This window comes from Hemitrygon akajei, chromosome 12 (assembly GCF_048418815.1).
Source record: "Hemitrygon akajei chromosome 12, sHemAka1.3, whole genome shotgun sequence".
In the NCBI taxonomy this organism is placed as follows: Eukaryota; Metazoa; Chordata; class Chondrichthyes; order Myliobatiformes; family Dasyatidae; genus Hemitrygon; species Hemitrygon akajei.
Genome location: NC_133135.1, coordinates 87417276 through 87442556, shown reverse-complemented (window position 1 = coordinate 87442556; position 25281 = coordinate 87417276). Strand labels below are relative to the sequence as shown.

General features: G+C 41.1%; 1 protein-coding gene across 1 annotated transcript in view; it reads right to left on the bottom strand.

The window, feature by feature from the left end:
• The window catches only part of astn1 (astrotactin 1), a 2716024-nt gene that overhangs the window by 74981 nt on the left and 2615762 nt on the right, over positions 1 to 25281 (bottom strand). The gene's annotated exons all lie outside the window — the stretch shown is intronic.

Here is a 25281-nt window from a genome sequence, read left to right as displayed (position 1 = left end):
ATAGCCCCTGACACTGTTCATTCTAATGTTTCTGTTGAACATCATGGCCACTGAAATGATAACAGATTAACATGAAGGAGGTTACGCACTAAATAAAATTTGTGAAGAATTTGTAGTCTAAACATTTCCACATTCTATTCAAGATAAGTATCAAGGTAAGAATTTAACCTTCATGGGAACATGTTTCAAAATAGCAGGGGGATACTTTGTCCAGCTTGTTAAGTACAGTTGTCTCCTCACAGGAATGTGGCAAAAATTCACTTCTAACAGCTACATGTTATGGGTTGTGTAAGACCAGTGACAAAGAGGTCAAAGAGAGGGTCTGTGGCAGAGGACTGAAACAAAAACTGAAAGTAATGCACACAAAATGCTGGAGGAACTCAGCAGGTCAGACCCCATCTATGAAGAGGCTTTTGGGCTGAGGCCCTTCAACAGGACCTGAACTGTCAACTGTTTATTCATTTCCATAGATGTTCCTTGACCTGCTGAGGTTGTCCAGCATTTTATGTGTGTATCTGTAGAATCTCTGGTGTTACTGATCTCTGTGAGTGAAGGGACAAACATAGGCTTTCCAATGATAATTAAGCATGGAAAAGATAGGTAAAGGATTTGTAATTATATGTTCAATGGGTCCCTCCAAAAGGGTGCAAATCCAAAATCCTGTGGATGCCTCTGGCACAACAGAGATCACAGCAAACAATCATTCAGTTCTACCTTCAAACCAAATCTGTCCATTGGCCAGCTAGTTGTGAACTGGAGAAATTTGCAGGTCCAAGGTACAAAAAGGATAAAACAGTTGATGAAACACAGGATTTCTTCATTGATTATCATTGTATATGGTATACAACCATATGGTTATTTCTTTAGCAGCTTGAATGGGGCACGACTGCGCAAGCGCGCGGAGGTCGGCCAGTGAGAACAGTGGGAAGAGTTTAAAAGCGAGCAGAGTTGAAAAGGTGACGGTTATTTCTTCAGCAGTTTGAACGGGGCGTGACTGTGCAAGCGCGCGGAGGTCGGCCAGTGAGAACAGTGGGAAGAGTTTAAAAGGAAGACAGATTTACAGAGCAGGAGTCATAGTAGTGGGAGACAGAGTAGGAAGGCTTTCGCTCAATGGGGCTTTGGTGATAAAGGGTCAAGGCCAAGTAGGTAATGTGTTTAAAATAAAGACAGAAAGTATGTGTGAGGCCAGTTTTCTATGCTCGGTGTCAGATGTGGGAGGTCCTGGAGACTCGCGGCCTCCTGGACGACCAAATCTGAACCAGGTGTGTTGAGCTGCAGCTCCTTAGAGACATTAGGGAACTGGAGCGGTACCTCGATGACCTTCGTCTGGTCAGGGAGAGTGAAGAAGTGATAGGGAGGCCAAGTAGTCACCCCGGGACCACAGGAGACAGAGAAGTGTGTAACAGTCAGGAGAGGAAAGGGCAAGAGAGTACCCCTGTGGCTGTCCCCCTGAACAATAAGTACTCCTGCTTGAGTACTGTTGGGGGGACAGCCTACCTGGGGCAAGCAACAGAGGTTGCGCCTCTGACACAGAGTCTGGCCTTGTGGCTCAGAAGAGCAGGGAAAGGAAGAGGATGGCAGCAGTGATACGGGACTCTATAGTTAGAGGGTCAGATAGGTGATTCTGTGGACGCAGGAAAGAAACACAGATGGTAGTTTGCCATCCAGGTGCTACGGTCTGGGATGTTTCTGATCATGTCCACGATATCTTGAAGTGGGAAGGAGAACAGCCAGAGGTCATGGTACATATTGGTACCAATGACATGGGTAGGAAAAGAGAGGAGGTCCTGAAAACAGACTACCGGGAGTTAGGAAAGAAGTTGAGAAGCAGGACCTCAAAGGTAATAATCTTGGGATTACTGCCTGTGCCACATGACAGTGAGTATAGGAATAGAACGAGGTGGAGGATAAGTGCGTGTCTGAGGGATTGGAGCAGGGGGCAGGGATTCAGATTTCTGGATCATTGGGACCTCTTTTGGGGTAGGTGTGACCTGTACAAAAAGGTCAGGTTGCACTTGAATCTGAGGGGGACCATTATCCTGGCGGGAAGGTTTGCTAAGGCTATTAGAGAGAGTTTAAACCAGAATTGTTGGGGTGGGGAACCAAACTGAAGTGACGGAGGAAAGGGAGGTTGGCTCACAATTAGAGAAAGTTTGGAGACAGTGCGAAAGGGAGTATAGGCAGATGATAGAGAAAGGACTCGCTTAGTCCAATGGTGTCTATTTTAATGTGAGGAGTATCATGAATAAAGCAGATGGTGTCTATTTTAATGCGAGGAGTATCATGAATATAACAGATGAGCTTAGAGAATGGATAAGCACTATGATGTTGTGGCCATTACAGAGACTTGGATGGTGCAGGGGCAGGAATGGCTACTTCAAGTGCCAGACTTTAGATGTTTCAGAAAGTATAGGGAGGGAGGCAAAAGAGGTGGGGGCATGGCACTGTTGATCAGAGATAGTGTTACAGCTGCGGAAAAGGAGTAAGTCATGGAGGGGTTGTCTACAGAGTCTCTGTAGGTGGAAGTTAGGAATAGGAAGGGGTCAGTAACTCTACTGGGTGTTTTTTTTTATAGACCACCCAATAGTAACAGGGACATCGAGGAGCAGATAGGGAGACAAATTCTGGAAAGAAGAATAACAGGGTTGTCGTGGTGGCAGATTTTAACTTCCCAAATATTGATTGGCACCTGTCTAGAGTGAGGGGTTTAGATGGGGTGGAGTTTGTTAGGTGTGTTCAGGAAGGTTTCTTGACACAGTATGTAGATAAGCCTACAAGAGGAAAGGCTGTACTTGATCTGGTATTGGGAAATGAGCCTGGTCAGGTGTCAGGTCTCTCAGTGGGAGAGCATTTTAGAGATAGTGATCACAATTCCATCTCCTTTACCATAGCATTGGAGAAGGATAGGAACAGACAAGTTAGGGAAACTTTTAATTGGAGTAAGAGGAAATATGAGGCTATTAGGCAGAAACTTGGAAGCATAAATTGGAAACAGATGTTCTCAGGGAAACATACAAAAGAAATGTGGCAAATGTTCAGGGGATATTTGTGTGGGGTTCTGAGTAGGTACATTCCAATGAGACATGGAAAGGATGGTAGGGCACAAGATCCATGGTGTACAAAGGCTGTTGTAAATCTAGTCAAGAAGAAAAGAAGAGCTTACAAAAGGCTCAAAATACTAGGCAATGATAGGAATCTATAAGATTATAAGGCTAGCAGGAAGGAGCTTAAGAATGAAATTAGGAAAGCCAGAAGGGGCCATGAGAAGGCCTTAGTGGCCAGGATTAAGGAAAACCCCAAGGGATTCTACAAGTACGTGAAGAGCAAGAGGATAAGACATGAGAGAATAGGACCAATCAAGTGTGATAGTGGAAAAGTGTGTATGGAACCGAAGGAAATAGCGGAGATACTTAATGAATACTTTGCTTCAGTATTCACTACGGAAAAGGAACTTGGCGATTGTAGAGATGACTTACAGTGGACTGAAAAGCCTGATAATGTAGATAATAAGAAAGAGGATGTGCTGGAGCTTTTGGAAAGCATAATGTTGGATAAGTCACCAGGACCAGATGGGATTTACCCCAGGCTACTGTGGGAAGCAAGGGAGGAGATTGCTGAGCCTCTGACAATGATCTTTGCATCATCATCAATGAGGACGGGAGAGGATCTGGAGGATTGGAGGGTTGCGGATGTTGTTCCCTTATTCAAGAAAGGGAGAAGGGATAGCCCAGGAAATTATAGACCAGTGAGTCTTACTTCAGTTGATGGAGAAGATCCTGACAGGCAGGATTTATGAACATTTGTAGAGGCATAATATGATTAGGATTAGTCAGCATGGCTTTGTCAAAGGCAGGTCGTGCTTTATGAGCCTGACTGAATTTTTATAGGATGTGACTAAACATATTGATGAAGGTAGAGCCATAGATGTAGTAATTATGGATTTTAGCAAGGCATTTGATACGGTATCCCATGCAAGGCTTATTGAGAAAATAAGGAGGCAGGGGATCCAAAGGGACATTGTTTTGTGGATCCAGAACTGGCTTGCCCACAGAAGACAAAGGGTGGTTGTGGATGGTTCATATTCTGCATGGAGCTCGGTGACCAGTGGTGTTCCACAGGGATCTGTTCTGGGACTCCTTCTCTTTGTGATTTCTATAAATGACCTGGGTGAGGAAGTAGCAGGGTAGGTGAGTAAGTTTGCTGATGACACAAAGGTTGTGGATAGTGTGGAGGGCTGTTAGAGGTTACAATGGGACATTGATAGGATGAAAAACTGGGCAGAGAAGTGGCAGATGGAGTTCAACCCAGATAAGTGTGAGGTGGTTCATTTTGGTAGGTCAAATATGATGGCAGAATATAGCATTAATGGTAAGACTCTTGGCAGTGTGGAGGATTAGAGGGATCTTGGGGTCCGAGTCCACAGGATGCTCAAAGCAGCTACACAGCTTTGGTTAAGAAGGCATACGGTGCATTGGCCTTCATCAATCATGGGAATTTTAAGAGGCTGAGAGGTAATGTTACATCTATATAGGACCCTGGTCAGACCCCACTTGGAGTATTGTGCTCAGTTCTGGTCGCCTCACTACAGGAAGGATGTGGAAACCATAGAAAGGGTGCAGAGGAGATTTACAAGGATGTTGCCTGGATTGGGGAGCATGCCTTATGAGAACAGGTGAGTGAACTCTGCCTTTTCTCCTTGGAGCGACGGAGGATGAGAGGTGACCTGATAGAGGTGTATAAGTTGATGAGAGGCATTGATCGTGTGGATAGTCAGAGGCTTTTTCCCAGGGCTGGAGTGGTTGCCACAAGAGGACACAGGTTTAAGGTGCTGAGGAGTAGGTACAGAGGAGATGTCAGGGGTAAGTTCTTTATGCAGAGAGAGGTGAGTGTGTGGAATGTGTTGCTGACGGCGGTGGTAGAGGCAGAAACTATAGGGTCTTTTACGAGACTCCTGGATGACTACATGGAGCTTAGAAAAAGAGAGGGCTATGGGTAAAGCCTAGGTAGCTCTAAGGTAGGGACATGTTCAGTACAGCTTTGTGGCCTGAAGGGCCTGTATTGCGCTGTAGGTTTTCTCTGTTTCTATATAACCCTGAGAAATGTCTTCCCCCATTTACTTTGTAAAAAAGCACTTCTGTTTGTTAATTTGAAATAAAACCTCAATCCTGTTTATAGAATGTACGTAGACTTCCATAAGTTTCTCCATTCTACAAAGCAATCGTTTTAAGACCGATAGCGAATTGACGAGATTTTTGCAGAATCACCTATGGCCAAACTACTTGCAGCACCTGATCCAAAAGTGAGCAAGTTATTTACTGCTTCTACATCTTTCCCTATCTATTAATGAGAACAATATGGTCAAACTATGCAGAAACAATAATGCTACACACTGTCAATTCTCTTTGATGCAACAGTAGACCATTGTGTTACTTGGGCTAGTTTTTGTTAGATGTGAACATGGAACAAGAAGCTGGCCATGAATTCAGTTGTCTGTTTGAGAACAATGGAACAGCAATAGTAATTAAATGATTAATGCATTATTATTTCAATGTTTTTACATTTGATGTTCTTCAATCAAATATTGGCGATCCATCACCAGCTGCAAATCATCTCATAAAAATCTTTGTTTCCTTATACTTTGAAAGAAGGATTCTTTTTTAGCAGTGATAACAGGCTCTGTTTACATTTAACTGCATTATTTAAATACAGTAAGTGCTGAAGTCAATTTGAGACAGCTGACAATTGTTCAGGAATGGCTTTTGAATCTTAGGTGATTTGAGAAAATTTCACCAAAGCTACTATCTACAGACAGGATTCTGCTGTACTGTATACAGAATTAAAATCAGAAGTAGCTGGAAATATTTAATAGGTCCAGCAGTACCTGTAGAGAGAGAGAAACAATCAAGAGTTTTATGTTGCAGAGAAGTGAGAGGGATGCAGGTCTACAATGGAGTGGAGAGACTGAATGATACATGAAGAATATTTATTTCTTCTCACCATATGTCTTACTCTATCATTCATTCACACTTCAACTTCTTAATTGTCTTTGTTTTTCTGCTTCTTTGCATCATGGCTTCTTGAACCTCCAAATTCTATCAACGGTCAGAAGTCCTTTAGAGAGCATCTTGCAGTAGAAATGGACAGTAGAAACGTAATTGGTTCTTAATGATTCCTTCATGGAACTTGTCAAAGACTATAAAAGCAATTAATGAAAATTTTACATCTGGGATGTAACATCTTCTTATCTCTTGATATTTTGATAGCACAGGAACTATTCTTCCAAAAAATTACTTCCACTGTAGACCTAATGCTGGGACTTCTTTTCAGGTTATATGTCAATGACTTGGATGACAGAATTACGACTTTATGGCAAGTTTACAGATGATACGATGATAGGTGGAGGGGCAGGTAGTGCTGAGGAAGTAGGGGGTCTGCAGAAGGACTTGGACAGATCAGGAGGATGGACAAAGAAATGGCAAATGGAATACAGTGTCGAGAAGTGCATGGTCATGCACTTTGGTAGAAGGAATAAAAGCATAGACTATTTTCTTAGGGGGAGAAACTTCAAAAATCCAAATGCAAAGGGACTTGGGAGTCCTCATGCAGGATTCTATAAATGTTAATTTGCAGGTTGAGTCAGTGATGAGGAAGGCAAATGCAATGTTAGCATTCATTTCAAGAGGACTGGAATATAAAATCAAGGATGTAATGCTGAAGGTTTATAAAGCACTGCTGAAGCCTCACTTGGAGTATTGTGAGCAGTTTTGGTCTCCTTATTTAAGAAAGGATGTGCTGATATTGGACAGGGTTCAAGGGAGGTTGACGAGAATAATTCTGGGAATGAAAGGCTTATTGTATGAGGAGTGATTGATAGCTCTGGGCCTTTATTCACTGGAATTTAGAATCTATAGAATGTTGAAAGGCCAAGATAGAGTGGATCTGAAGAGGATATTTCGTATAGTGGGGAAAAGTCTAGGACCAGAGGCCACAGCTTCAGAATTGAGGGACATATATTTTGGAACAGAGATGAAGAGAAATTTCTTTAGCTACAGAGTGGTGAATCTGTAGAATTCGTTGCCATAGGTGGCTGCGGAGGCAAGATCATTGGGTGTATTTAAAGTGGAGGTTGCTAGGTTCTTGATTAGTGAGGGTGTGAAAGGTTATGGGGAGAAGCCAGGAGAATGTGGTTGAGAGGGAAATGGATCAGCCATGAAATGGCAAGCAGACTTGATGGGGCAAATGGACTAATTCTGCTCCTATGTGTTACAGTCTTATGTGCAATTTTACCAATTATTTTGAATCTTCATTGAGAAAGTATTGTTCTATATAGTGCAGTAAACTAGTTACATGCCTTATTAAGAAAAGGAAATTACATCTCCTACATTTTATTTTTTCTTCATTGTATTACAACAGAGGTTGTATAACATAAAGCAGAATTTTATTGGTTATAAAGAGTCCTGCTATATTTTGAAAGGCACTACAAGATCGTAATCACCTTCTTTACTGTGTTCATTTCTAAGACAGAAACAAATTCTCCACTGAAAATATTAATAATCTAAAGATGCTGAAAATCTGAAAGAAACAGAAATGCTAGAAACACTCAGCAGGTTAGTAGAGCTTCTAGACTGAGAAAGAGAGTTAAAGCTTCATGCTGAAAACCTGGCGTTGAAACTGGGGAGGTGAGAATAGAAGAGGGTGAGGAAAGGATGAATAGGACAAAGGGAATTAACCGCAAAGGTGAGAACAGGCTTCAATGGTTGAGAAGTTGTTGATGAAGCTATCTGATTGAAAGGACAAACTAGAGAAAATCTGCAGCTGCTGGAATTCTAAGCAACACACACACAGTGCTTGAGGAACTCAGAAGGCCAGGCAGCATCTATGGAAAAGAGTACAGTTGACATTTCAGGCCAAAACCCTTCAGCAGGATTGGAGAAAAATGCTGAGGAGTAGATTCAAAAGCTGTGGGAAGGGAGGGAAAACACACAGTGATAGGTGCAACCGGGAGGGGGAGGGTGAAATAAAGAGCTGGGAATTGGATTGGTGAGAGATACAGGGCTGAAGAGGGGGGGGGGGGTATAGTAGGAGAGGTAGGAGAGGACAGAAGGGCATGGAAGAAAACAGGGGAGGAGCACCAGAGGGAGGTGATGGGCTGGCAAATAGATAAGGTGAGAGCAGGAAAAGGGGATGGGGAATGGTGAAGGAAGGGGTGAGGGGGGAACATTACCAGAAGTTCATCTATCACCTTGTGGTTCTCCCCTCCCCCCACCTTTTAAATCTGCTCCTCATCTTTTTTCTTCTCTCCAGTCCTGCTGAAGGGTTTTGGCTCAAAAGGTCGACTGTACTCTTATTCATAGATGTTGCCTGGCCTGCTGAGTTCCTTCAGCATTTTGTGTGCGTTGTTTGAAAGGACAGTTGGGGGGGAGGGGGGGAGAGAGAGAGAGAAAGTGAGAGAGGAATGGGAATAAGGGGAAGGGGAGGGTAGAGCAAGTGGGACGGGGAAGGGGAGATGGAAGGGGAGGATGAGAAAGAGGGGAGTGAGAGGTGTGTGAGAGGAGAAAAAAGAGAGGAAGAGCAGGGGAGAGAGAGGCAGTTGAACGAGAAAGTGCCATGATGAGGGCCCTGACTAGTGGAGATATCAATGTGGCCAAGGTAAGCTTGGAGGAACTGACCTTTTGGAATGGAAGAAAAGATAGGCCTGGTGGTAGAAACTCACCAAAGGTGTAAGAAACTTCAAAGAATTATCCATTGAATGCCAAGGATGGTGAGGTGGGAAATCAGAACTGGATGCACAAAATAGATGAGATATGGATAAAAATATTCTCTCAGTTAAAGCAGAGCTAAGGGAAATGAATATCTTTCAAAGATACCTGTGTGAGAAATCTCATCATCAGAATAGATAGATGGAAGAATTGTCATTGGAGAGAGTCCAGAGGAGGGTCACAAAAATGATTCCAGGAATGAAGGGGTTAATATATGAAGAGAGTTTGGCAGCTTTAGGCTTGTACTCACTGGAATTTAGAAGAATGCGGGTGGATCTCATTGAAAGCTACTAAATATTGAAAGGACTAGATAGGGTGGATGTGGAGAGGTGTATAGGGTTGAGTGGGATCTGGGATCAGCTATATGGAATGTTGGAGCAGAGTTGATGGGCTGAATAGCCTAATTCTGCACCTATGTCTTATCATATTATGGAGTCTTTACAGAAAGCGTGGTTGGAGGAGGTCAAATCACAAAAGCTGCAGGATTTTGTGTTGACTTGTGCCTGAAATGGAGACAGAGAGATTCCGAAGTGGTAGAGGTTGACCAATGAATTCTGCATTATTGCAGAAATCAGAGCAAACAGATGTCAATGTATGGGACTGTTCCAAATTTGGCAAAACAGTTATTTTAACTTGCTATAAAGCTATTCAATCAAAACCCAGAGGAATTGAAATTAACATAGCAATTAGTTCGTATTCAAAAGATTTTGCACACATTAACCTACCAGCCCCACCCGAAATAAATGACTGACCATGCTATATGTCTGCCTGTGAGACCTAGTGTCACAAGACAGCCAACTCACACATCTTATTGCAGTGTTCATTTCCTGGATGGTTCATTTATCAAGCTACCTCATCTTGTTGGAGGTACCTGTTAAATACCTGAAAACAAGTGTGATACAGCTAAATTCCTCAAGGGAAAAGAGAAACCAACAGCTCAAATGATAACTGTAGCACAACTGCATGTAGTTCATCCTGTACTGTAACTATGTCATTGTTTGGAATCACTGGTCTCAGATGTATAGTCGCTGAATTCTAGATGCATTGGAGAAAATACAGAGAGATACTTATAATAGTGACAACCAAATGAAGAAGCTAATCATCAATAAATAATAGCAAGATGATTCGATTGTTGTTTATGAACTTTGAGGACACAAATTGCTATGCATGAGTTTGACTTCTGTACTTACTTTAAGAAAAAGGTGATGGCAGTTCAATTAAAGTTACTGCTTGTGATAAACTTTGGGATATTTTGAGACAATGAAAGGTATCACACAGATGCAAATCTTCCTTGCTTTATACCTCTCAGAAACAACTGTTGCTTTGTTACAAAGAAAACAGTAACATTATAAAAGATCTTTGTAATAGAACTATAATGATTGTTAGGAATCATTTAGAACCCAGATATACTATGATTGCTCAGGATATATTGTTTTACACTGGTGGGAAGATAAGCTGCTGAATGGCTCAGGCAATTTCCACACCATGCAAGGGTAACAGTACAGTGTGTTTATTACATTTTCTTTCAGCCCATGCCGGCAGACTGCAAACTTACTCATTTATTAAATGCAGCAAATACGTATTCAGTCAGTTTAACAGTTAAACACCATGTGGCTGCTTGATCAGTTCAATGACAGCCCTAGGCCATCATATGAAGTTTACCAGATATTTTACCAAACATTGCAAATATTAACAGAGCTAATATGGGAAGCTCTCTCTAGTAGCGGGCAGTTTAATAACCACAAGAATGTGAATGTTCATAATATACAGTTCATCAATGCAAGTTCTCCATTTTTATAACACAATATTCTGACAATTATATGTGGTATTGATGATATACGATGATGTGTTGCTGCCTTTGCTATAGCCTAGTTGACTCATTAAACATGAACATTGTTTTCTCTGAATGTGTGTGTGTGAGTGTGTGTGTGTGTGTTTACACACCTATTTCTACTTTGATCCTGTTGGGCAGTCTTACAATGAGCCTGCTTTTCACGCAGTGTAAAACTGTCATAGTTTATACTGAATGTCAATGTAATTAAGAGCTTGGAGTCTTGGTGTGTGAGTGTTTTGTGTGCTGCCTTGTTAAAGAAACTTTGGCTATAGTTGTACTATAGTTGTATAGTCGACTGTACTTCCTTAGAAGGTTGGCGTCATTCAATGTCTGCAGTGAGATGCTGAAGATGTTCTATAGGTCAGTTGTTGAGAGCGCCCTCTTCTTTGTGGTGGCGTGTTGGGGAGGAAGCATTAAGAAGAAGGACGCCTCACGTCTTAATAAGCTGATAAGGAAGGTGGGCTCTGTCGTGGGCAAAGTACTGGAGAGTTTAACATCGGTAGCTGAGCGAAGGGCGCTGAGGAGGCTACGGTCAATTATGAAAAACCCTGAACATCCTCTACATAGCACCATCCAGAGACAGAGAAGCAGTTTCAGCGACAGGTTACTGTCGATGCAATGCTCCTCAGACAGGATGAAGAGGTCAATACTCCCCAATGCCATTAGGCTTTACAATTCAACTGCCAGGACTTAAGAACTTTTTTTAAAGCTATTATTAATGCTTTTTGAGTTAGTGATTTAGATGCATATCATATTATTACTGAGTTAAGTATTGTATGTAATGAGTTTTTGCTACAACAAGTGTATGGGACATTGGAAAAAATGTTGAATTTCCCCATGGGGATGAATAAGGTATCTATCTATCTATCTATCTATCTATCTATCTATCTATCTATCTATCTGCTGTGTCTCAGTGCATTCATGAAGGTAGTACAGTCGGCCCTCCTTATCCGTGGGGGATTGGTTCCGGGACCACCCGCGGATACCAAAATTCATGGATGCTCAAGTCCCTTATTCAACCTGTCTCAATGCGCTGGACCTTAGGACCCAGCGGAACCCCAGACCTTATTTAACCTGTCTCAGTGCGGTGAACATTAGGACCCAGTGGTAGAGATCTGAATCCGCAGTGTTTCTGTTCACGAAAATAATCACGATCACGATTGAAAATAAAGTGGAAATAATAAAGCGATCGGAAAGAGGTGAAATGCCATCGGTCATTGGAAAAGTGTTAGGCTTTGATGGTCGGTCAATGATCGGAACAATTTTAAAGAAGTGAGAAAGGCTCTGCCCTGATGAAAGCTACAATTATTACTAAGCAACACAGTAGTTTAATTATTGGGTTTTGGGTTTTTGATCCTCCACATCAACCCGGCACGGTGGAGAGTGCGCTCGGGAGCGATCTGTCCCGAGTCCCGAGAACTTCCATTCCCGAGCCCAGCGCTGAAACATACATTCTTAAGTGTTTTATATGCATTGAAAGGTAAAATATATACTATATACTAAAACAAATGTTTGACTAACTGACACTAAATAATACCGGATGTACCTGTTCTGACTTACTTAGTAAGAGAACTTTCGATTTTTTTCAATCCCAATCCACAATAACCCACGGACATCCTCCCGTATACTTTAAATCATCTCTAGATTACTTATAATACCTGATACAATGTAAATGCTATGTAAAATGGTTGTTATACTGCATTGTTTAGAGAATAATGACAAGAAAAAAAGGTCTGTACATGCTCGAACAACAAGTGCTGGAAGAGCACTTCCGGGTTTTCGTGATTCGCGGTTGGTTGAATTCGCGCATGCAGAATTCGCGGATGAGGAGGGCCGACTGTACTGGGTAAGTTGGGTAGATGATATCCGTGACATAGTAGTTAACATTTTCAGATTTTGAGTATAAGGCTGTGAGTTTGCACTCCGCATCAGAAATATGAGTACAAATATCTGGTTTTGTTCACCAGATCATTAATGTGGAGAGTGTTGTCCCATGTTTAGATAAGACGTTAATCTCATGTACTTTCTGCCCTTTTGGGTGGAACTGAAATGATCTCACAGTACTTGGAGAGTTAAACCCTGATTGATTGATCAGGATGTGAGCCTCAAATCAGCATCAGTAAAGTAGATTAGCCGGCCATGTTTTCCTCTGCTGCTTGAGGAACTTCATAATGGAAGCTGGCTGCCATTTCCCTGAAGGACAATAAGAGTTACACTTTAAAAGAACCTCATTGCTTGTAAAGCTCATTAGGTGATGAAAACTAATAAACAAATGCAAGTTTCACTTTAATTTCTTTTAAAAAGAATCTTATTTTTTCAAGGAATGATGTGAACTTACTACGTGAAAACCTGGAGATCCAAAGTGTGAAATTCATTTCTCCTGTCATGGATAGTGTCTGACTTGGCAATTATTTTCAGAATATTCTGTTTCTGTGTCAGATTTCCAGCACCCACTGAATTTTGCTTCTGGAGCTTAGGCAGATACGAAAAAGAAATTAGTAGAAGGAGCTAGGTGAAAGTTACTTCGGTACGATAAATGCAGCATAAACAAGGTGCGCTTTATTTGCACTGAAGGACTGGACATTCTGCTGAAGTTTCTCAGACAAGCTTTGAGATACCATACTGTGAGGCTGTACTGACAATAATCGTCCACACAAAGAGTCTATTGTGTCTGTGCAACTATCTATCAATTCAAATAGAAGCACATATGCAGCTGTGCCAGTTTAGTTGGATTTTTCTCAGCCATTCACGTCCCACTGTTGTCTATGCATGTGCATTGTTCTTTCTCCCTCTCTCAGTGTTTCGTCCCGTTGGTGCAGTTGCTCATATTCTCTAACATTCGGGTTTGTACTCATCGTCAATTTGTCATGTCTGTGCAACTATCTATCAATTAAAAGAAAAGCACTCACACGAGGAATGGCTGTAACTGGTGTATTCATTTTGGAGAGGAGAGAGGGTGAGCAATGTGCATGCTTAGACAACAGACCAATACGCATTTGTAGACAACAGATCATATGTAGTGCTAAGGGCAGTCATTGCCCTATAACAAATAAATCCATACATTACATATATCAAAAAGGCCACTCAATGAGTAATTATAATCTTAGCCTTTGTAATCCTCTGAAAATCCTTTTCGTACACATTTAAATTAATTTATGATGTAAACTCAGTCAAGAAATGGCACAAAATATTTGTCCACATGACCATCCATCGAGCGTTATGCAAAGATGTGAATCCAGTGGATTTCACGGTAAATTAGTTATAGATACAACTTTGAATTTGATGATAATCTACAGTAATTGGAATCAATCAACAAGACTGTTGATTGCTGTTTACATTTAGAGTCAACAGCTCACCCGCCCATACCAATTTTTTTGCCTGCTTACACTAATCCCATTTTTCCACACTTGGGAAAGAAGGTTCTATCTACCCTATTTATGCCTCACATCTTATAGACTTCTGTCAGGTCCCCCCTCAACCTCCTTGGCTCAAAGAAAACAAGCCCAGGCAATCCAAACTTTCCATGAAGCTGAAGTCCTTCAACCCAGGCAATATCGAAGAGTGAACAATAGTAAACATCAGGAAGCTGGATTAGAGGTTAAAATCCAATAAGAGCAATGAAGGATGTGATACGACAAAAATAAGTTAGTTTATTTTTGTAAGCATAATTAATAATGAATTCTATGAATTTCACCATTGTCTTGATATTTAACTACATCTGACTGGCTCTCCAGACACTTCTAATCCTAACTTTACATCTCTGTGTTTCCTAAACACAGTCATAAAGCTTGAAACTTAAATCAACCATGCCCACACCAACTATCACCTGCTTCAGATAGAATACTCTGAGGCACATATTTATTGTGTGATCTACCCCTTAAGTTAAATCGACCATGGATTGTGTAATCTTTTTTTATCAAGCATTACATGTTATTCCTTGTTTTTATATATAATTACTGAGTTAGTTAACTCATAAGCATCAGTAAGAGCTTTTGTTTGAAAGGCACTGAATGATACTCGGAATTAATAGATTACATAGGTTAACCTTTAAACAAACTCCACTGCAGACTAATGAAATGGTTTACTGCTTGTTGAAGCAACGCCTTGCTGTGTTTATTGGCCACCCTCCAAATTACCTGGAGGATAGTGCCAGCTGGAGATCACACGCACAGAAAGGCTTATAGTCATGTGCATTCTTCACTCAGTTTGCACTTGCTTGCACATTCAGTAAAGCAGCCTTTTGGGTTTACGAAAACGACCTAATGCCCTTAATGTATCCTGGCTCTGACTACTAGCGTCAATCAGATCTTTTACCAACACCATCAAGCAGCTGGGAAAGTGCTTTGCACCTCTTTATAGAAAACACACTGTTCCCTATAAGGAGATACATCAGTGAGGCAAAACAAAAAAGGATTTTCTTACATTTAACCAAACGCTCCAGAAATTGCATTGTACCCCTGGTTGCTATCTCTCACTAATCTTTACCTATTTTGGAGACATGCTAAGGTTGAATCTCCAAGAGGACCAAGAGGACATTTGGAGGCCTTCATCCCTCAATGACCTGGAGAGTTACCCTGGCTGGAGTCAGAGCTTTATGCTTTGGCTCTTGGTTAGGGTAGTCTTGTCAAACAGGTCAAAGCGTAGAGGCCTGACTAAGAGTGATCCACTGGTCCTCCAGGTTCTGGGGTTCAACTCAAGCATAACAACCCTGAATGGCAAAACAAAATAGTTACAGAAATAGCAATGAAGAATCCTTCTACATCTGAGTGTGACGATATTCTTCAGACTCTACCCGGAACTTGCATGGCTGACAGTAGTGAAAACCGAGCTACTAACATGATGAAGGAAGCCTTGAATTCTGCCAGAGATGGAGGGCCTTCATTGCTGCCCTAAAAGCCAGTGCCTAACGGGCAGTACGTATATAAGTTCAGGCTGAACCTGTCACATGAGTTGCTTTGCTTTCAAAAAGTGCACCTTAACAGCAATTGACAATAGTGACCTATCTTGTCTTCCTGGATTTTTACTGACAGCAGTGCATTACCCTACTGGTTGCCAGTTAAAATCCTTCTCCACATCATAGGACATTTGGTTTGAGCCAAATCAAATAGTCATCAACAAATCCATTTCTTTGAAAAAGTGCATCTTTTATATTTAAAAGCCAACGTATTTTAGACGGGTTCTTTATTAAATGGGTCACAAAGAAGATTTCAATACTGAATTTCAATGAAAATGTTCTTTAAGTTTGTCTTGTGTAAATGATCCAGAACTTTTGGCACCAGTGTGGCTGATAACGATCATATTTACTCCCACACACATCTGAAACCTTAAAAGCCAGGATTCAAATCCAGTCTATTGGAGAAGACTGGGTTTGAAGAATTTTTTTTCAGTGTGTGTGACTAGATTGCTAGGTGAAGGCAAGAGGCTCTATTTGAAAAGCACCTGCCCAAGGAGTTAATACAAAGAATGGTGTTTCACAATTGATCAGGTGGTAGTGTGGCTATCTCACAGTTTGACCCTGACCTCTGCTGTCTGTATGAAATTTGCCTGCTTTCCTTGTGACCTCCTTGGCTTTGCTCTCTTTTCTCCAGTTTCCTCCCAAGTCCCAAAAAGCAAGGTGGTTAGGGTCACTGCAACTTGACCCCAGTGCAGGTGGGTGATGGCAAAACCCGAGGAGTGTAAGAGCAAGAAAAAGCCATACTGGCTGTTTCTACTTTGAAAGAGAGTACAGGTATGCCTCTGTCACATGCTTACACAGGATAACCAAACGATCTTTAAATGATCAGGTCAGGGGAAGGTTCATGGGAAGAGGATGGTATTAATGAAGATTTAATTATGAAGTAGACTTAGTTAACAGTCTTAATGAATTTGTAATGGCAAACAGATTTCTCTCCGTGTTTAATGCAGTGTTCAAAAGGGAAAGAAAGTGAAATGTTGAAATTGTGTAAGTAAGGAGGTTGATGAGACAGAAAGAGTCCACAGTAAGCTGGTCACATCAGTGTTTGAGTAAAAAACATGGGGCAGCAGCAAGAGATGCTCAAATAATGTGTCTTAAAGTACATATTTGGATGCTGACTGAACAAAAACTTATAAACTTACTGTGAAATGGAAAAACCATGGTCAAATAAGGAAGTAACGGACAACATGATTCAAACTGTAAAAACATTCAATACTACTGGCAACAGGGAGAGAAATAAAAAATGCCAAGAGGACTGATGGATAGTAGGAAGTACATTAAATGAAATGCAAGGGAAATTAAAACAAACAAGTAAATAAATATAAGGAAGTGGCATACCTGTTGATTAGCATACTGACTTTGCACCAGGATTTACAGTAGGGACAAAGGGTAGACTCCTGAGCAGCCAAAAGAAACTAATATTAGTCCAGCAGAGCGGACACAGTGAGAGTTACACTGACGTAGGAAGTAGTGACACTTCAGAGGGAGAAATTCCTTCAGTAATGTAAAGAAAATCAGTGAGAATTAACTTTAACTTTTCAAAATTACTTCCATTCAGCAGCACCAACAATTCTAATCGAAGAAGTGGCTATAGTGCAAAGGAAATGTCTATGGATCTTCAAAGTTCAGAAAGGTCAAAGCAAAATTAATATTAAAGTACATAGGTAACACTCTGGTTCCATTGGCTGTGTAAGTCTAGGGAAGATGATCTCTGGCCCCGCCAAACGCTGGAGATTTAAGTGCAAGCCCCCCCAAATCCCTCTGTTTGTGTGGATGCCGCATGATTTGTTACCGTTACAAATTATTACCACGAAATAACAGACAGTACACCACACACAGTTAAAGGATTTAGCTTTATAATTCTTAATTTGACTAAGTTAGTGAAGGAAAAACAAAAACAAAGAAAAAGGGCCCAGGTTAATGAAACAGTCCAATGTGAACAAGTTGGGGCTCACAGTTTCCTCATCACCGATCCTCCTTAGATCTCCCAGGGCTTCGTCGAATCACGGCTCCACTCCGGGTCCACTCCTCCTACCTCTTCTCTCTTCCCCCCCAATAAAGCCCCAAACCCAACCTTAGTGCCCCTCACCGGTGAAACCTCCCCTAAATCCAGCTATCCTAATTGGATGGTATACAATTCTCCTACCTTTTATCTTCAGTAGTACCCCAAATGAGCAGTATACACAGAACAGAAGAGCATACCGGAACCATCTGAACCAGGGCATTACACATATATATCTCCATGTACAACCCTGAGTTTCATCTTCTTGTGGACTTTCACTGTAACTACAAGGAAGACAATAGAATCAATGAAAGATTGCACCCGAACACCAACGTGCAAAAGACAACAAACTGCAAATGCAAAAGAAAGAAAGAAAAAAGCAATAAATATCAAGAACATGACATGAAGAGTGCTTGAAAATGAGTCTATAAGGTGTGGGAACAGTTCATTGTTGGGATGACTGAAGATGAGTACAGTTGTCCCTTCTGGTTCAAGAGCCTTATGGTTGAGGGATAATAACGGCTCCTGAACCTGGTGACTTGGGTCCCCTTGGATATATGAACTCCTAGAAGGCATTTTCTAAAGATCCTCATAAAAGACAGTTAATTAGTACCAAAATTCTTGAAATGATAACCAATTATTGACGTGCCAAGGAAATTGGCAGGGAGCTTATGATTGCTGCAGAAGTAAATAGCAAAATGCAAGTTGAAATCTCTTGAAGAGACAGATGGACTTCATTATAGAATTACAGTATAATATAGAATTGAGGAAACCATTAGCCAAACATGACCGTGTCAGATTTTGGCAGAACAATCTAATTTATGCTACTGTTAGCCCACAATCTTAGATGCCCACAACTTTACATTCTGTTATTTCTGCCTTCGGTTCTGAATATTATCATTGGATCTGGTAGTGTCAGTTAGGCTTCTATAGACAATTCTGTGTCAAACAAGTTGTGGGATGTAATGCCTCTCAAGAGATTATTGCACAAAAATCTAGGCTGATGCTCCATCCTCAGAGGCACAGTGTTCCCAAGAAGCCAGGACCCTCTCAAGTACAAGAAGTCTGGTTGTGTGTCCTGCATCAGTTATATTAGTTTGTTCATCTTGCCTCTTCTCATTCTTCCCCCTGTTTTGCTGATTTCTCCCTATTTCACTGGGCTGTCGATGTTTTTCTGTCCTCCTTCTCGTTTACTGCATTCTGAGTTGAATGCATTGTTAACTATGGTCTGCATGTCCAAGTCCAAATCATTAATAAATACTGAAAAAGCAGTGGGGAAAATCAAAACACTCAGGTCTAAAAAACATTCACCACTACATTTGTTTTCTATAGTTTAACTATTACCTTTCTTTTATTTCATTACCTTTAATTTTTTGAATCAGGTTCTTCAAATTTTCAAAATGTCAACTCTGACTGTTATTTTATAAGAGATTTATATACACTTAGTGTCCACTTTTTTCAGTGCATTTATACATCTGCTTGTTGATGCAAATATCTAATTAGCCAATTATGTGGCAACCAGTTTGGATTAACAACAACATCTCCTCCATGATCTCTGTCGGCACAAGGCTCTGTGCTTAGCCCCCACTTTACTCGCTTTACGCTTATGACTGTGAGGCTAAGTACGGCTCAGATGCCACATTCAGGTTTGCTGATGACATCTCTGTCATGGGCTGAGTCAGCATATTGGAGGGAGATTGAAAATCTGGCTGAGTGGGGCCACAACAACAACCTCTTACTCAATATCAGCAAGATTAAGGAGCCAATTGTAGACTGGTTGAGTAAAACCAGAGGTCGATGAGCCAGTCCTTATCAGAGGATCAGAGGTGGAGAGGTTCAGCAACTTTAAGTTATTATTTTGGAGGACTTGTCCTGGACCCAGCATATAAATAAAGCATGGCCTCTACTTCCTTCAGAGTTTGCAAAGATTCAGCGTGGAATCTAACACTTTGACAAACTTCTATTGATGTGCAGTGGAGAGTATATTGACTGGTTGCATCACAGCCTGGTATGGAAACACCAATGTCCTTGAACGGAAAATCCTACAAAAAGTAGTGGATATGGCCTAGTCCATCTTTGCTAAAACCTCCCAACGTATCTACAGGCTCTTGAACTAAACAGGATAATTTCACTCAACTTCACTCACCCCATCGTTGAAATGTTCCCACAACCAATGGATTCGCTTTCAAGGACTCTTCACCATATTCTCAATATTTATTGCAATTTATTTATTATTATTGTTTTTTTCCCTTTTGCATTTGCACAGTTTGTTGTCTTCTGCACTCTGGTTGAATGCCCAAGCTGGTGCAGTCTTTGACTGATTCTTTTATGGTTATTATCCTATAGACTTATTGAGTATGCCTGCAAGAAAATAAATCTCAAGGTTGGATATGGTGACATATATGTACTTAGATAATAAATTTACTTTGAATTTTGTACTCAATGCATAAGAGCATGCAGACATGGTCAAAAGATTCAGTTGTTGTTCAGACCAAACATCAGAATGGAGAGAAAATGTGATTTAAGTGACTTCGACTGTGGAATGATTGCTGGTGGCAGACAGGGTGGTTTGAGTATCTCAGAAACATTTAACCTCCTGGGAGTTTTACATTTACCAGTCTTTAGATTTTACAGAGAATGTTGTAAAAAACAAACAAAAAATCCAGATAGTGGCATTTCTGTGAGTGAAAACAACTTGTTAATGAGTGAGATCAGAGTAGAATGGACAGACTGGTTCAAGCTGACCAGAAGGCGACAGTAACTCAACTAACCATGCCTTACAACACTGGTGTGCAGGAGAATATCTCTTGAATGCACATGTTGAACCTTGAAGTCAATGGACTACAGTAGCAGATGAACATGAACACTTGGTACCTAATAAAGTGGCCACTGAGGATATAATTATTTTAATACAATTTATCATGGTGAGATCCTTGATTTCCTTTATTCCTAAATTTTGGAGTTTACCAGTTAACTGTCTTTCAGATTTTCTCCACTATTTGGCTAATTGGTCTGCATTTGCTAAAGTTATCTCCCTCTAGAAGGAGGCTTTGGCTAGAACTCAGATGATCAGAGACATAAAGTATGAAAACAGACCCTTTGGCCCACTGAATCCACACTAGCTATCAACTATCCATTTACGCAAATCCACTTTCAACAGTCCTGCAGCAATACCTCCAAAACCTATAATCGCTATGTTCTAGGGTAGTGTGAAAATATATCAGTCAGCTATCTAGCAGTCACTGGGGTAGAACTACACTGGAATAGGTAAAGGCACAAAGAGATCAGACACTAAGTGAATGCTCGAGGGCAATTAGTTCCCACTTCTATGTATGCTACAGTTCTAAATTTTGCTTGCTGTATATATTTTGTAATAGTAGAATTGAAGTTGACAATGGATATTGACTGACATCACAATCCACCCACTCTACACATCAAAGCCTTCCTTCAAGCCTGATGGACCATCTAACAAGTTAAAATTGACCTAATTGTAACATTAACAGCATTCCCATGCAACTACAATAACCTTTTGAGCAATTCTTTACCTCTGTCTTAAGGAAAGACTCACAAATCTAACTTCTGAGAGGATGATGTGGCTCTCCATTTTACCCTGATCCCAGAAGAGAAAAAGTCCTCTCTAGATCTGTTCCAGATGCAGTTTCATCAATATTCTTCATAACTAAAACATAACCTTCCTAACTCTGTATTCAGTTTGCCTCAGAATAGATTTCTTTCTTCATACTTTAAGTACCTGCTATTATCTGCTTTTTGTGATTTCATTTTTCAATACTAGATCCTGCACCATTTTCTCTCTTTTAAGGCCAACTTTAATGCTGGGTGCTGATCTGGAAAATTCTGTCATATGCTTTGGTCTAGAGAGTTCTCTAAAAAGTTCTCTCATGTACATTTCAGTAATTCCTTCACCTCTTTGATCTGGTGGATTCGGCTCCTTACAAAGCAGTATTTTATCTGGAAGATCTCACTGGAATAATCACACACTTGTTTAATTTATTAATGGCTTCATCTCTATGCAATCTAATAGACAATCCAATGAAAGGCAAGGACTGTTTTTAGGCCATTGTCTCCTGCACCATCACCAATCTTATTAACTCCTACCCACTCTCACCAATCTTATAGTTACCTTACCCCACCCCTCCCATTTCTACCTCCTTCCCAATATCCATAAACCTGGCTGTCCAGGTAGAGCTACTGTTTCTGCCTGTTCCTGATTCACTGAACTTATATCTCCATTACCTCCATTCTGTTTTATCCCCCCCCCCCCACCCCAGTTCAGTCTTCTCCTATTTACATCCGAGACACTTGACACGCTCTTGACCCTTTCAATGACTTCAAGTTTCCTGGCCCCGATACTTTCATTTTCACTATGGATGTCTAATCCCTATACACCTCCATTCCCTTATCAGGACAGCTTTAAAGCTCTTTACTTCTTTCCGGATAACAAACCCAACCAGATCTCCTGCACCAACAATCTCCTCCACCTGGCTGAATTGGTCCTCACCCTCAATAATTTCTCCTTTGGCTCCTGCCACTTCCTTCAAACCAAAGGTGTAGTAATGGGCATTCACACAGATCCTACCTATGCCTGTTTTTTTGGTAGCTATGTGGAACAGTCCATGTCCCAAGCCTGCACTGGTATTGCTCCTCAACTCTTCCTACACTACACCAACAACTGGATTGGTGATTCTTCCTGCACCCATGCTGAGCTCATCAACTTCATCAACTTTGCCTCCAACTTCCACCCTGCCCTCAAATTTACTTGGTCTATTTCTGACATCTTCCTTCCTTTTCTCGATCTCTTTGCAGACAGTCTATCCTTTATAAACCCACCGATTTTCACAGCTATATGGACTACACTTTTTCTCACACTGTCACTAATAAAAAATGCCATCCCCTTCTATCAGCTCCTCCATCTCCACCACATCTGCTCTCAGGATGAGGCTTTTCATTCCAAAACTACTGAGATATCCTTCTTCAAAGAAAAAGAGGTTTCTCTTCCTCCACCATCAATGTTGCCCTCACATGCATCTCTTCCATTTTGTCAGGTCTGCCCTCAATCCATCTTCCCACCACCGCACCAGGGATAAGGTTCCTCTGGTCCTCACCTACTACCCCACTAAACTCCATGTCAAGCACATAATTCTCCGCATCTTCTGCCATCTCCAATGCTATTTATTTCTTTCATCAATCAACTTCCCACCTCTTTACTTCACCCCTCCCTGTCTCTTGGTTTCACCTATCTCCTACCATTTTGTACTTCTTCCTCCCCTCCACCACCTTCTTACTCTGTCTTCTCCTCTTTCTTTCCAGTGATGATGAAGGGTCTTGGCCCGAAACGTTGAGTGTCTACACTTTTCCATAGATGCAGCCTGATCTGCTGAGTTCCTCCAGCTTTTTGTGTGTGTTGCTTTGGATTTGTAACATCTACTGATTATTCTCATATTTGTGACTGTTTATGATAATCAGCATGGGTTTGTTCAAGGGCAGTCATATCTCACAAATTTGACTGAGTTTTTTTTAAGAGGAGACCAAGAGTATTTATGAGAGCAGGGTGGTAGACATGGACTTTAGCATGCCCTTTGAAAGATCCCCTATGGTAGGCTGGTCCTGAAAGTAAAATCACATGGGATCCAGTGTAAGATAACAAGCTGGATGTAAAACTGGCCTGGTGGTAGGAGACAGATGGTGATAGTAGAGGTTTGCTTTTGAGACTGAAGATAAATAACCTGTGGTATACCACAGTGATAAGTGCTGACACCTTTATATGTCATGGTTCCTTCTGGCAATCCCCCGCCTGGCTATTTACCTCAGGAATTGCGCCTCAATCCTCTCGTTTAGTTTCCAATCATTCCCAGGTTCCACTAACTACACACACCTGCTTTCCATCAGCAAATGCAGGATAAAAACCTTGTGATCACAACAAGGAGCTGCCAGTTTGTTGGCTGACTCTGGTGTGAGTGACCTTGTTTTGTTGTTCTTAGGACTGCCAGTTCTAAGGCTAGCATTGTTCCTGGATACTGATTCCACACTTGCTATGTTAAGAATGCCTCCTGACTCTGCCTCTGTGCCTGTGTTCTGCACTTGGGTTTGTCCACTGCCTTGTTTGTGTAACATTATAATTCTATATATACAATATATATTGGTGATTTGGAAGGGACTGTAGGTGGCATGATTAAAAACATGTAAATGACATTAAAATTGGTGGGAAAGTAAACAGTGAAGGTTGTTTAAAGTTATAATATGGGGAAATATACATTAGAGTCTTGGGCACATATATCTAGGGTACCTAAGAACTGCTCAATACTGTAGTAATTTTATGTATTGCACTGTACTGCTGTTGCAAAAGAAAACAAAATTACATGACAAATATGAGTGATGAACCTGATTCTGATATGGGTCTCTATTATGGACTGAGAGTGGAAAGATGGCAGGGAGAGGATGAATCATGTTTGGGAAAAGGAAAAAGGGGAGGGGACAGAGAAATACTCTCTGATGATCAATAAACCAATTGTTTGGAATCAAATGACCTTTCCTGGTTCCTTGGGGCTGGCTGTGACTGTACCTGCGCTGCCTCTCACCCCAGGCACACCTTCTCTGTTGCCTGTCCCACACCCCTCCTGTGGTGCTCCACCCTTGACATTCCTAACATGCTTTGCTTCAGCCAGATTTACAAATGTGCTCTTCACTTTCAAGATCCTAGGTGTCAGATCTCTGAGTCCCAACATATCGATGCAGTTATAAAGAAGGCAACTCTTCATTAAGAGTTTGAGAAGATTTGTCTTGTCCCCTAAAACACTTGAGAACTTCCACAGATGTACCATGGAGAGCATTCTGACAGGCTGCTTCACTGTCTGGTATGGAAGGGGCTACTGCACAATATTGAAAGAAGCTACAGAAATTTGTAAAATTTCTCAGTTCCATCTTGGGTACTAGCTTCTGTAAAATCCAAGACACCTTCAAGGAATGGTGCCTTAGAAAGGCAATGTCCATTATTAATGACCCCCCACCCCCCATCACCTAGGACATGCCATTTTCTTATTCTTACCATCAGGAAGGAGGTACAGAAACCTGAAGGCACACACTCAACAATTCAGGAACAGCTTCTTCCCTTCTGCCATCTGATTCCTAAATGGACATTGAACCCATGAACACTACCTCACTTTTTTATTATTTCTGTTTCTGCAGCATTTTTAATTTAACTATTTAATATAGATATGTATACTTACTGTTATGTATTTACTTATTCCTATAATCATGTATAAATTAACACTAAATTAACAAATTTCACAACATATGGTTTTAATATTGAATCTGATTCGCTCCATATTCACAAATACAGCACTGTCCAAAAGTCTTGATCAACCCAGCTATTTATATATACCTAAGACTTTTGTTCAGTGCTGTACAAGATAATGGCCGATGGAATTCAACTCAGACAAATGCAATGTGATTTGCTTTGTGAATTTAAGCCAGATAAGACATGCACAATGAATGGCAGGGCCATGGGGAATGCCATTGAATGGTGACACCTTGGGGTACAAGTGGAAGTTGGTAAGATTCCTGATTAGTTGGGGCATCAAGGGATATGGTGAGCAGGCAGGTGTATAGGTTTGAATGGGATCCAGGATCAGCTAAGAAAAAATGGTGGAGTGGCTCGATGGGATGAATGGCCTAATTCTGCACCTATGTCTTATGGTCTAACCTGCAAATTAAC